Genomic DNA, 12,750 nt, shown 5'->3' with positions numbered 1-12,750 from the left:
TAATGAGTTAAGTCCATAAAGGCTGATCTCAAACTTTCCACATTTGAAAACACTGGAAGTACCTACACACAAGAGAAATACATTTGACATCAAAAAATTTAAAGCTCTGAATATTTTTTTAATCATGAAATCAAATGATAAACAAGAAGTTGGGAAAATGATAGAATTTTGACAAAAGGATTAATAATTATAGGTATGTAAAGAGCTCTCACAAATCCATCATAAGAATATCAGCATTCCAACTTTTAAATTTGAGTGAAAAAAACTAACAGGCCACAGTTATTCCATCTGGTACATTTGTACAGATGTTGGAAGGTGCCCTTTTCCCTGGGCAGAGGCCAGAGGGAGCATAGCTGGATCTCAGCCTCAAGGTCCCTTCGTCCAGGATACAATAACAAAACCGTAAGTAGTAGCTATGGCAAGAGCAAGTTCTTCAATAAAAAAGAAATATAAATGACCAATAAATATCAGAGAAAATGCTTCACCTCATTAATTATCAAGATGCAAAAACAAAATATAGACTTTTGCCTTTCAAATTGACAAAAAATATAACTCTCACTTACTGGTGACACAGTATGAGGACACTCTCAAACACTATTAGGAGAAAACATAAATTTTTACAATCTTCCTAGAAGTCATTTTCAAATTTTGAATCAAGAACCTTTTATTCTTATACTTCCAGAAACCTATTCTAAAGTAATAACCAGAGATACAAAGATTCATACATAAGCATGATTTATAATAAAGAAAAAGCAAAACGACCTAAATATAAAAAATGGGAGATGGCAGATATTATCACTAAGTGCTATGAAGAATAACACTTGAGACTAGTAAAATGCTATAATATAGCATTAAGTGGAAAACGCAGAATTTAATGAATAATGTAAGAAATGGGAGGGATCACAATTTGTACCCTTTCATAACCACATCCACGTGTACACACACATTAGAAACTGTAAGCAAATATATCAGCGTTAGGGTCCTGGAATTACAAGTGATTTTTCTTCTATACACTTTTCTCTAGTTTCCATTTTTACCTCGTGAGCATATATTATCCTCGTAATCAGAAAAAAGCCTCCCCAAGAAATGGTGCTTAAAAAAGAAAACACAAACGTAATACTGTGTGACAAAAGAGTTACAAGAGGAGTCAGCCTGCTCTACAGCACTGAAAGCAGCGAGGATTCAGAAATGCTTCCGAACAGTGATTTATAAAATAACCCATCAAACACTTGATACAATAAAAATCTCAGAATCATAAAAACATTGCCAGCTTCTTCCATATTCCAGGAATAGTCGACAGAACAACAGAAGCTGGGGAGCCCTGGAGGCTCTGAATAGCATACTCAGCCCGGCTCCCCGGCCAGGCGTGGGATTGCCGCAGGAGAAAACTTAGCCACCTGCAATTACGTTCCCGGAGTATCGACCACATAGGTATTTCACTGCTTAGAAGGATCGGGAAGACAGAAGCAGGTGGGCCTTCTAAATGAGGAAAGAAGTGAAATGCTATGACGGCTACCCCAGTTCATGGCAACTTCAGGATACTAAGAGAGATCAAGGAATTGTGTCCCAAAATTTGAGGGCAAATGCAAAAATCGAATGTGTGGTTTTGTGTGGCTGAGCAGAATACAAGCCACACCTTTTGGGTTGTTTACTAAAACCGAAGGTTCATCCATGATCAAAGTACAAAACGTGGCCCTTCCCTCATCTCCCTCCACCAGCCCTGTAAGGATCTGCGCCTTTACTGACACCTCCAACATCCAAAGAAAACAATTTTTGAAAATGTGAGATAGAGTATTTGAGATCTGGCGAATTCCTGCACAACGAGAGCTGAAGTGGGGGGGCAACTGCAGAGAAAGAGGCAACTGCAGATTTCACTTTTGAGTCCACAACCAAAAGGTATACCTAGGATTCTCTGTTTCACAAACTGTGTGGATTCCCACAGCCAAATGTTGCTTTGGTTCTGCTCACATTTACAAAGTTCCCTTCCATTTCTTTTTCAACTTCCCTTTTTAATTTTTTTCCTGCCATACTTTTGCAACTTCAGGATCCGGTGAGGCCATTTTCTCCCTCCAAGTCACATCATGTACTTTCTGTTCCCTGTTGTGGATGCTCCTTGGATGTGTTGATAAGCAAATCACTTCACATTTACGACAAAGCCTCCATTACAGACTGCCTGCAGGAAGCCCAGTGATGCAATCTCAGGCGGCTGAAGACCGCGGCTGAGCCTGGCATGGCCTGTGCACCAGCTTGTAGGAGCAGGCTGATGAGTCACACGCCTGGCCCTCCCGGGCAAAGCAAGTCTACACCATGGAAAAAATAAACTGTTGTTAAAAAGAAACAATAAAAACTCAACTTTGCCTACAACTACTTTTTGTTTTTCCAGAAAGTCAAATTCCAGGCTCTCCTTAGGCCTCCAAAAGATTCAACGCAACTTGGACCCACCACTGAGTCCCTCCCAGGAACGTGCAGGTGGTGTCTGAGATGGCACAGCCTCGCCTACAGAGCCTTTTCTCCGACGGAAAGCTAGGCAGCCGCTCGGAGCCCACTGAGTGGAAGAAATGAAGTTTCTCTCCTTAGTCATTCACTCCCCTTCTTCACGTTACACAAAGGTTAGAAACTACTCTACCTATTCTGTGCTATTTTGAAAAATAGTTGGACTGGATAATTGGGCAACTCCCCAAAGACAGGATCATTGAGATACAAACCCAACTAGTCTGCAGGTGAGTGAGGCATAGTGCAGAAGGCACCGCAACAGTGGGGGGCAGGCCAGCGGGCCTGGATGGGGGGGGGGGGAGGCAGGGACGCGGCAGGCATCAGACCGATTCCAGCTGAAGCTAGCAGGCAGGCTTTTCCTCTTTGTTTAAGGTATGTGTGTGTTATTTTTAAATGTCTCCAGGGCAGAATGGCTACTTAAAAAAATAGCCTTTAAATTTTTCTCAATTACAAAAGCAGTATAAGTTCACTTCAGCAAACCAAAAAATATAGAGGCACAGATACGAGACAGAAGCACCTATAATTTCTCTATGGAGAGCAAGCTACTATTTTCCTGTTGTGTTTTCATTCTTTATTTTTTATGCCTATAAACATTCTAATGCAATATGTCATAAACCTCTCCTGTTATTTTTCTATAATGCTTTATAATAAGCTGAGCACTTACTGTTTTACTGATTTTCCACTTTCAAAAATAATGCTACAAAGTAATATCCTTGATTATTTCTTTAAGATAAATCCCTGAAACTGGAATTCAGGTGTCAACAGGTTGGCCCATTTCAACCAGTTTTGCAGAACTGCTTTCCACAAAGTTTGTAATAATTGATAATCCTCCTAGAATTGTGTTTTCTCCAAATCCAGTTTTGTTTATCTTGGCCAATTTGACAGGGAAACTTGAAACTTCCCTGCTCTATAATCTGTACTTCTTGGATTATGAATAAAGCTAACTATTCTTTCATGCGCATTAACCACTTGTATAGCTTTTGTGAATTGTCTACTCGTGTTATTTAACCATGCCTATTGAGGCATCTGTCCTTTTTAACGTTTTCAAAATGTGTAAGATATATATATTTTTCAAAGTAGACACCAAGATTCCAAAGCAGCTTAAAAATCGTGGTTTGCAGAGGAAACATAAATGTACTTAAGGGGTCTTGTAACCTATCAAAAGTCCTTCAACATGAGACCCTCCCAGGGCCTACAGTCTCTTTTGTCCTGGTACTGCAGAGAAAATCAAATTCAGAAACTTTCAAATCCTGTAACACAATAGGATGCCAGAGAAGATTTTATTCCTGACCTAAATAAATGGTTCTGTGTGCTCGGATGTGAAATCATATATTACCATGGAACTGAAGGGACACTGCAGGTGCTATTCTTCTCTTTGTATTATTTAACACCTTTTCTGAACACTTACTAAACAACTGGCTTGGCACTACTGTCTGACAGTGGGTGTCCCTAACTTAGGTTTCATTAAAAGGGGAAGGGAGGAGGGGGAGGGGTAAGCCAAGAAGTTGGCCCATTTGCCTAAGGTTTTTGGCTTACTAAATTTCATTCAGTGTCCCATCCACTCTAATATTGCCTCCCTCTCACTCCACGAGCCTGCCTGGAATAGACCATTTCCTGGCCCTCTCCGGAAAGAGTTCTTGGAGTACCTGCCAGGCCTTTTTATGTGATTTCCTTGTGCCCTTTTAGCTACCAACCCCGTGAGGCTGTGCAGGGATCCTCAGTAAACCCTTGATGTTACCCAGCTCCCCTTCTGAATTCCATGTGGCCCTCTGAAATCTTCCCACCTGCCAGAAGTCTGTTTCTTTGTCACCTTAGTCAGACCACTTTTGATTTTGGTTAAGGGGTACGGGACATGGGGCAGAAGCAGGTCCCACTGTGCCCTGCACTCTCCTACCTGGCTAACATCCATCGCTCTCTGTGAGCCCTCCCCACCCCCACCCCCAGACCCCTCTCGAAGGGGGAGCCTAAGACCCACAGAATGTTGGAGCAGGTGATTTTCCTCAGAGATCATTTAGTTCGACTTCATTTTACAGATGAAAAATAATGAAAGAAGGCGCCTCTGATCTTGTTAATTATCTTCTGTCAATTATCTTACTGGCAATACAGGATAAAGGCAAAAACCACCTTTGTTTCTTGCTGCTTTGAAAAGTTAGATCCAAGAACTACAGAAAGCAGTTATTTTATGGGGCTCACTTAACTGAGAGCTAAAAACATTGACTTGGGGTGAGTGTGGGGAGGCAGGTCCACACCAACTCTCGGTAATGTGATCAGAATTTTAAACGGGTATTTCACATACTCGTGTTCCTATTTTAAGAAGGAAATGGGCAACGCCTCCCTTGTATGAAGTCTCCCTACAAAAAAGAAGACAGCATGTTTTTTTTCAAATTCATCAAACGTTCAGATTTTTCAACTCATTCTTACAACCCCAACATGCAATGCAGAAGAAAGAATGGAAGGCCCTTTTCCCAAGCCAAACTCTCAGCTCTAATTCCTACGCTAGGTTACTCACATGCCCTATGTGATCTCTGAGGCTTGTGCCCTACATCTAGGGTTCTAGGCTTCAAGCTGGAATCAATTCCCCAGGAAAGACAAACAGCCACCTGACACCCCACCCTAGAGCCCAGCACAAGCGCGGCGACTCTCCCCTCCTTTCTCCTTTCTTCACTTCAACTTTCACCTTTCCTAAAACCTCAGTCTAAAGTCAGGGACCTTTAAAAAGAAAAGGCTCTGGCCCTGGGGGGTTAGTTGTACGGGAACATTCGGTGTTCAGATGAAAGGCAGGCGAAGAAATAAAAAGCCACAGGAGGCTCCTGCTTTGCTCCTCTGCTCTGGGGGGTGTCTGCATCCACTCTCCTAAGGGAAGCATTTCTTTAGGCGTGAAAGCGAAGCCGGCTCCCTTGAAAAGGGCTCCCCACGAAGTTCACTGCCATGTTCTCTGCACAGTAAACTAAACGACTGCTTCCCCCTGGAAGCCCCCTCCAAGACACAGCCTCTGCTGCCATTGAGATGTACGCTGAAACCCCTCAAATGTACCAGCTTTCCTGGTGTTTTCCCTACAACTCTGAAAACGTGTCCTTGGTTGGTGTTGAATATGATGAATCAGAATGTACGGTTTTTAGAAATACTGCTCTCATCCTGTTAGTCACCAAAACACGTCAAACTAAAACACTTCTTAACTCTCTTGCCAATAAAATAGAGGGGGAGAGGGGAGGTAGAGCCCCAAAGAGATTCTTTCCTGCTTCTATCCCCCTTAATCCATTATAGCTCAGTCCACTTTACCATTAAAAGACTTACATCATAGAATGTAATTTCCTGGTAATGGGTGGATGATGGATGGATGGATGGATCACTCGACTGACCTAACTATCTGAACAAGGAGCTGAGACATCTCTAAAGCGGTGATTTTCAAACACACATAAACTAATTACTGAAATTCTGTAGCACACCAAAAAAAATCTATTTTTTGACAAAAACAAATAGGTAATAATTTTTATTCATTCATACCAGATGGCCATTGTGTTGGCTGTAGTCATTTTTTAATTTTATTTTACAATCTAAGGGCAAAAAGGTCAGTGCCCCTGACTTGAATAATCAGGTAGTACATGCTTTAAAAATTCCTGCAGCACACCAGCTGCAAGTCACCGCTCTAAAGACGGGAACACGCAGGGCAGGGTGAATCTGAACTTTGGGGCCTAAACATGAAGACCTGTGAAGCTGTCTGAGGGACTCCCAGGTACAAGCTGTCGTTACCAAGCAGCCCATGAGTCCTCCTGAGCCAAAGCAAAAATTCCTACTCAGCCTGTTGCTGCTCGCTAAGGAATTTTTCCTGGACAAGTTTGCCAAACCAATCACCACTCGGCTTCAGCGGAGACCTAGTTTTTAATAATTGAGCAGGGATCCCTGAATACCTTTTGAAAAGGAAAAGACCGTCCACACCCCAAAGTGAGTGCCAAGTATCATGAGTGAGAACTGTAATTAATTTAGGACCCGGCTTTCCTTATATTGAGGAGAACTTAAAAATAAACACTTTTCCAAGGTTAAACTTAGTTGGCTTGAATTAGACGGGGCGACATCGTCTGCTGCCATGATCTTCAGTCTTGGCTCAGGTAGTAAGGACAGGCTGTTGATACTGTAAATACTAAGAGAACGCAGCGAAGTTCCCTGACTAAAATAACCTAAGATCAGATTCACATTGATCTCTCTGCACAGAAGCTGTGCGTGTGTCAAACCCCACTGAGTAATATGGGAGGGGGGAGATCAGCAAAGTGGCCTAGGAGACAGGCCAAGGGGAGGGAGGGAGGGAGGGAGGGGGTGTTGGTTCAGACTAGGAAGTAAAAGAGATTGAAAATACTATTTAGCCAAATGATTCATTTTTTTAACTAGATGTATGCCTAGTTATAGAGGAACCAAAGCATTTGTTTGAATTATCTAAGACTTTCTAAGAAGATTTAATAACCTAACATCAAAATAATAATTTTGTTTAAATTACCTATAGATTTCACACGAATACTTCTTGGGGTTATTGGGTATTGTTGTTGTTGTTTAAACGTTTCTATCTATGCCTGACTTACCTGGCTGCTCATTTCCATTCTCCTTTTGACTTTGCAGAGTCTAGCAGAAATTGCTGGAGATGGCTCTTCACCGGCTGCTCTAGCACTTGCTTTTAATTTAACCTCCTTAAATCAGGTGGCACAGGGCCCGGGTGAGTGGCCTGATCTCTGCAGTCAGTTTTAAAAAGACCTAATTACAGAAGGACTAGTACCATCTCATCAGGGTAATACTTAAAGCTACCATTAGCCCTAGCAATGACAATGCAACCAACCATCATCTCATTAAATCACTTCACTGGGGACCGACATCAGATCGGACATCGTTATCTTTGTATTACTTAGTGGAATCTAAATTCAATGAAATGACCGTTCCCAGAAAAATGAACACTAGTTTTGGGTTCTAATGTGAAACTATAGAAAGACAACACTGGCCTTCTAACTCCAACCCAGCTCCCTGGTGAGTGGGGTCCAGCCTAAAACCTGAGCTTGACCCTTAAGCTGCATGTCTGACAGAGGCCCACGTGGGTGCCATCGCTCCAAATCAAGTCTTTGACAGCTCTGGAAATACTGACCGGTCAAAATGACCCCATTCTTCCAGAAGGGGCCATTCGGCACAAGCAATGAAAGCAAATGACATTGAGAGGTGGCCTAAGAATTCTTAAACTTAAGTTATTATATCAGAAGCCACTCATCCAGAAGCATCATGATAAACATAAAGTACAGCCACAGGTTCCACTTCACTTACACACTGATTCACACCTGAGAAGCTGCATCTAAATTTAATGTATTATGTAATGTTAAGTATTCACTTAAAGCATTATTTGGCTCACTAACCCAATCACGAAAGGTACCAGGCCATGGTTTAAATGCAGATGCCCTGCCCCCGCCCCCGCCCCGTAGAATCTGACCCCTTGGTTCTGGGGTGAGGCCGGGTACTTGTAGTTTTACCAAGTGCCTCTGGTGACACTTTTGTCATTAGATGAATTTGGGAAGCAGTCATTTAAACGATTCCTAGGGAGATTTCTACTCTCAAGGACATATGTAAATATCACTAGCATTTTCTTATTTTCCAGAGAGGTTAACCGCCTGTACATTAGTTTACTTTACTGAAGAGGCAAAACTAACCAAAGCACACTGTCTACAAGGGTCTCACTTTCAGACAAGGGGCACGCCTGTGTTTCCCGATAGATACAAGTTGGCAGAAATCGACTGTGGTCAAGAGGAAGGCATGAAAGGCAAGCCTTATTTTTGCTAGAGGCGAATGTTAAAGGATTGAGAGAGTCCCAGAAGAGCGATAGGTTTTTAAATTACGAGTTTTAGAGAAGTGGGATTGTCAGAGCAAACCCCATCTGTACTCGGTCCCTCCTTCTCAGTTCTGATTCCCAGGGGTCTTCCAGAACCTGTTCGTTCATTCCTCTCTAAAGGCGCGGGCCGAATTCAACCGATCGTCGGGAAGAGAACACTAACCATTAAACCGATAATACTCCGGGAAAGACAAGACTGATGCTATTAGCCGATTCTGTACTTACCTCTTGACTGCCAGGACCATTTATAATTTTTTCTGTTTTTTAGTATACTAGTAAGTAGAGAATTGATTGTTAGTTTACTTGATAGGGCCATTATCTCTCTACCTCTCTGCTTCGCCCACACTGGGCTCCTTTCCGATCCTAGGACAGGCTAAGCACAGTCCCAGCTCAGGGCCCTGGCACTTGCTCTTCTCTGCCTGAGAAACACTCTTGTTCCAGGTATTTTCAGTGTTTTATCCCTCAGTGCCTTCAGGTCTCTGCTCAAGGGCCATCTCATCAGAGAGGCATCCCTGACCACTTTATATAAAATAGATCCCTATTATAATCAACCCCTCTAACCTGCTTTGTTTTCCTTCATAGCACTTATCACCGCGTAATTCATTATGCATTTACCCCTTGATTGATTTACTGTTTGTTTTCCCCAACTAGAATGTAAGCAGCACCAGGGTAGGGACTTTGTTCCGTTCACTAGTGAATCTCAATGCTTGGATCAATGCTTGGTGCACAGTGCCACTCAAGACATATTTGTTGAATAAATGAGTGTGTACTTTTAGTGGCTTAAGAAAGATATGATTCATTCTTAGTATTTATGATCTTAAAAAATATTTTATGTAGCCAAATGGAAACAAACATATGCATTTATGAAACTAAAGAGTAAAAGTTTAATTAAAAAGTTTCATCCCATTACTTAAAAGGTTATCCACATGAGATATCTATCACTTTGGGCACTGTCCATTTCCTTTCTAGAATACTGGCCAGGCTCCTTCAGATAAAGCACACAGAATAACTAAAAGTAATTGTCCTAGGCAAAAGTCAAGTGGGTGGGGAGAACAGGGGTTGATATACCATGACCTGATAAATACGCTACTGAATTTTCTTTTAGTAACTTACCAGGTATTGCCTTAATTAAAATCATGTCTGTTCAGTTCAGCATCACTAATTATCAGGGAAATGCAAATTAAAACCAAATGAGATATCACCTCACACCTGTCAGAATAGCTATCATCAATAAATCAATAAACAAGGGGAACCCTTGAGAACTGTTGTGGGAATGTAAACTGGTGCAGCCACTATGGAAAAAGAGTATGGAGGTTCCTCAAAAAATTAAAAATAGAACTACAGTATGACCCAGCAATTCCACTTCTGGTCACTTAGCCAAAGAAACCCAAAACACTAATTTGAAAAGACAATATGCACCCCTATGTTTACTGCAGTGTTATTTGCAGTAACCGAAATATGGAAACAACCTAAGTGTCCATCAATAGATGACTGGAGAGAGAAGATATGGTTGGTGCATATATACAATGAAGTATTACTCAGCCACAAAAAAAGAATGAAATTTTGCCATTTACAACAATATGGATGGACCTAAAGGATATTATGCTAAGTGAAATAAGTCAGACAGAGAAAGACCAATACCATACGATTTCACTTATGTGTGGAATAATCCAAAAAAACAAAATAAACAAATGAAACATAAACAGAGTCACAGATGGGAGGGGGTTCGGGGGGTGGGTGAAAAAAGGTAAGGGATTAAGATGTACAAATTGCCACTTATAAAAATAGTCATGGGGATATAAAGTACAGCACGGGGAATATAGTCAATAACATTGTAATAACTATGTATGGTGTCAGACGGGTACTAGACTTACTGGCATGATCACTTTCTAAGTTATATAAAAATCTGACCACTAATTGTACACCTGAAACTAATATAATATTGTATGTCAACTGTAATTAATTTTTTTAAATTTTATAAATTATATTTGTTCATGTCTCACCTTCCACTAGAATATAAGCTTCTTGTGGACACGGCCTGTCTTACACATCCCTTTATTCTCTTATAATTTCTATCCGAATGTGTTGCAAATAGTAGATAATCAGAAAACAGATTTATGTAAAGAAAAACACCTGTGGGTATCAAATACTATATATATATATGCACACACACACATATATATACTCTCTGAATATATATTATACATATGGCAGTAAGATAACAGTTTCTAAATCCATCACTGCCTTGCCAGAATACATTTGCTTGTTGACAAAGGTGATAAATCTTCACGAAATTTAAGAAAGGGGAACAGAGAATTTTAAAATATGTACAAAGACAAACTGTCCTAAAAATACTTTGCTTTAATTAGCGATAGCATCAACATTGCCAAACATAAAAGGCAGGACATTTCAATCTGAAAAGCCCACAACGGTAAAAAAAGGTGATGCAACTACTTCAGTCTAGACTTGCTCACTGAAATTACCTCCGAATGCTATCCAAAAGTCTGCCTATACTTTGATAGGTTTATGGAAAAATATCCTGTGTGGGTTCTTTTAGGTTACTTTCAGAAAATACAGACAGGCCTCCTAGGCAGATTTAGGAGGAAGCTGACAAAGCTCAAGATTCAGGGCCCCGCCTTGCCCAGGCAGGAAGCCCCAGCAAGTGCCCAGGTATTTTTTACCTTATGAGTCCACACCCCCACCCCACCTAACATACACAATTGCTAAGCTTCAGGTACATAAAGCCGGGACCCATGCCTGCCAGTCCTCCATTAGATTATTAATATTACGAAAACTAGGCTACGGTTTGCAGAAATTACCCAGAACTCATTTATTAATTCCCAGCATCTCTCAATAGCCCAAGCAGAGTGAGTGAGGCAAGTGAGGTCCAAGGGTGCTTCTCCTTGCAGCGTGTTGTTCATAGAGATACAAAATTAACTCATGGAAACCATAAATAGATAAAAGCTACTTTCATTAAATGTGTGTACATGTAACCCTAGATAGTTATTACCCATAGAAATTAGGTAATGCATTGCAGTAAAACAAGATTGCCAGTGTTTATAACTTAATTTCAATACTAAATGCATTGTCTTTCTTGGAGCTAAGTATATATAACAGGTGAAAATAAAAACCCACCCGTTTTCATTCTTAATTCGTTCCAGTGGTGTCGTATCACAAAACTAGGCAGTGCCACCAGACGTTAATTGCGTGATTTAATTAAGGAATTACAGTAAGTCTTATCCGACATTCCCTAGATTAGGAACCATTTTTGACACGAAGATCAAAACAAACTTAAAACACCCTGCTGTCATCTCGGCTTTTGGCTCCTGAAGCTTTCAAAATCGAGTGGTGATCTTTTTAAAAGCCACGGAGCGCGCGTGGGGGGAGCGCGGGGCGGTCAGCCCCCCTGGCCTCCCTCCGCGGCCCCCGCTCCCGCCCTCCCCCCGCGTCCGGGAGCGAGCCCTTCCCCCGCGCGCAGCACGCACTGCGCTTCTGGTTGGTAGGTAAAGGGGGTCCTGACGCCCGGTAGACTTTCAAGAGGACGGCACGTGCTGTTCCATATGCCTGCCCTACCCACGGCTTCACTCCGAGGACGGCGCCCCGTCTCCACCGCAGGGCAGGCCCTCTGGCCGCTCAGGGTCCCCCCAGTTTGGGAATGGTCCCGGCCACTCCTCCAAGGAAGCCCCCGGCCTCCGGGCGCCCTGCCCTTGCCCCGGAGGAGACGCCTGTGGCAAGGTCTCCGCGGGGGAGCCACACCACCAGGGGAAGCCACCAGGGGAAGCAAAAAGGTGGCCCCTGCGCACCTGGACCAAGAGCAGCGGGCTCCCGGCCCGGGACGCGCCTCGGCGGAGGGGGAAGGGAGTGTCGCCATCGAATCCCAGGAAAGGCCGCGGGACCCACCTCCGGCTCCCTCCCGCTCCCGCCCTCGGCCCCACCTCCCCCGGCCAGCACAAAGCCGTCCCCAAGGCAGCGGCCAGGCCTGCGGGGAGGTCGCCGGGACGCCACTGGACCCGGCGCCCCGGCGCAGGCCGCCGCTCGCCGGCGAGTCTCGAGCTCCCGGCCCGGACGTGAAGGACACGCTTCCCGGCTCGGGCCCGCCCTGCCCGGCGCGGGAACCCGCCCGCCGCCCGGGCCCCGGCCGTTCCGTCCGAGCGGCGGGCGCAGTCCCGCCGGCCACGCCCGAGGTGGCGGCTCCCGCGCCGGGCGCCCGGGCGGGCGGCGGCGGGGTCGGGGGCGCGCGGGGGCGCGCGGAGAGCGGCCGGATGTGGGGGGTAGCGACCCGCTGCAGGCGACCCTTTGGGTCCCCCTCGAGGACGCAGAATCGATGCCTCAAATCACTTCCCCTCGTTTCCCCCAAAGGCCCTGTCCTCGCGCACCTTCGTGAAGTCGCCAAACAAAGCGGG

General features: G+C 43.8%; 1 protein-coding gene across 4 annotated transcripts in view; it reads right to left on the bottom strand.

Annotated features, from left to right (window-relative positions):
* GRHL2 (grainyhead like transcription factor 2) overlaps window positions 1-12,750 on the bottom strand; it is a 100,472-nt gene that overhangs the window by 86,699 nt on the left and 1,023 nt on the right. The gene's annotated exons all lie outside the window — the stretch shown is intronic.

This window comes from Miniopterus schreibersii (genome assembly GCF_964146895.1).
Source record: "Miniopterus schreibersii genome assembly, chromosome: 17".
NCBI lineage: Eukaryota > Metazoa > Chordata > Mammalia > Chiroptera > Miniopteridae > Miniopterus > Miniopterus schreibersii.
This window is presented reverse-complemented; position numbering and strand designations above follow the sequence as displayed.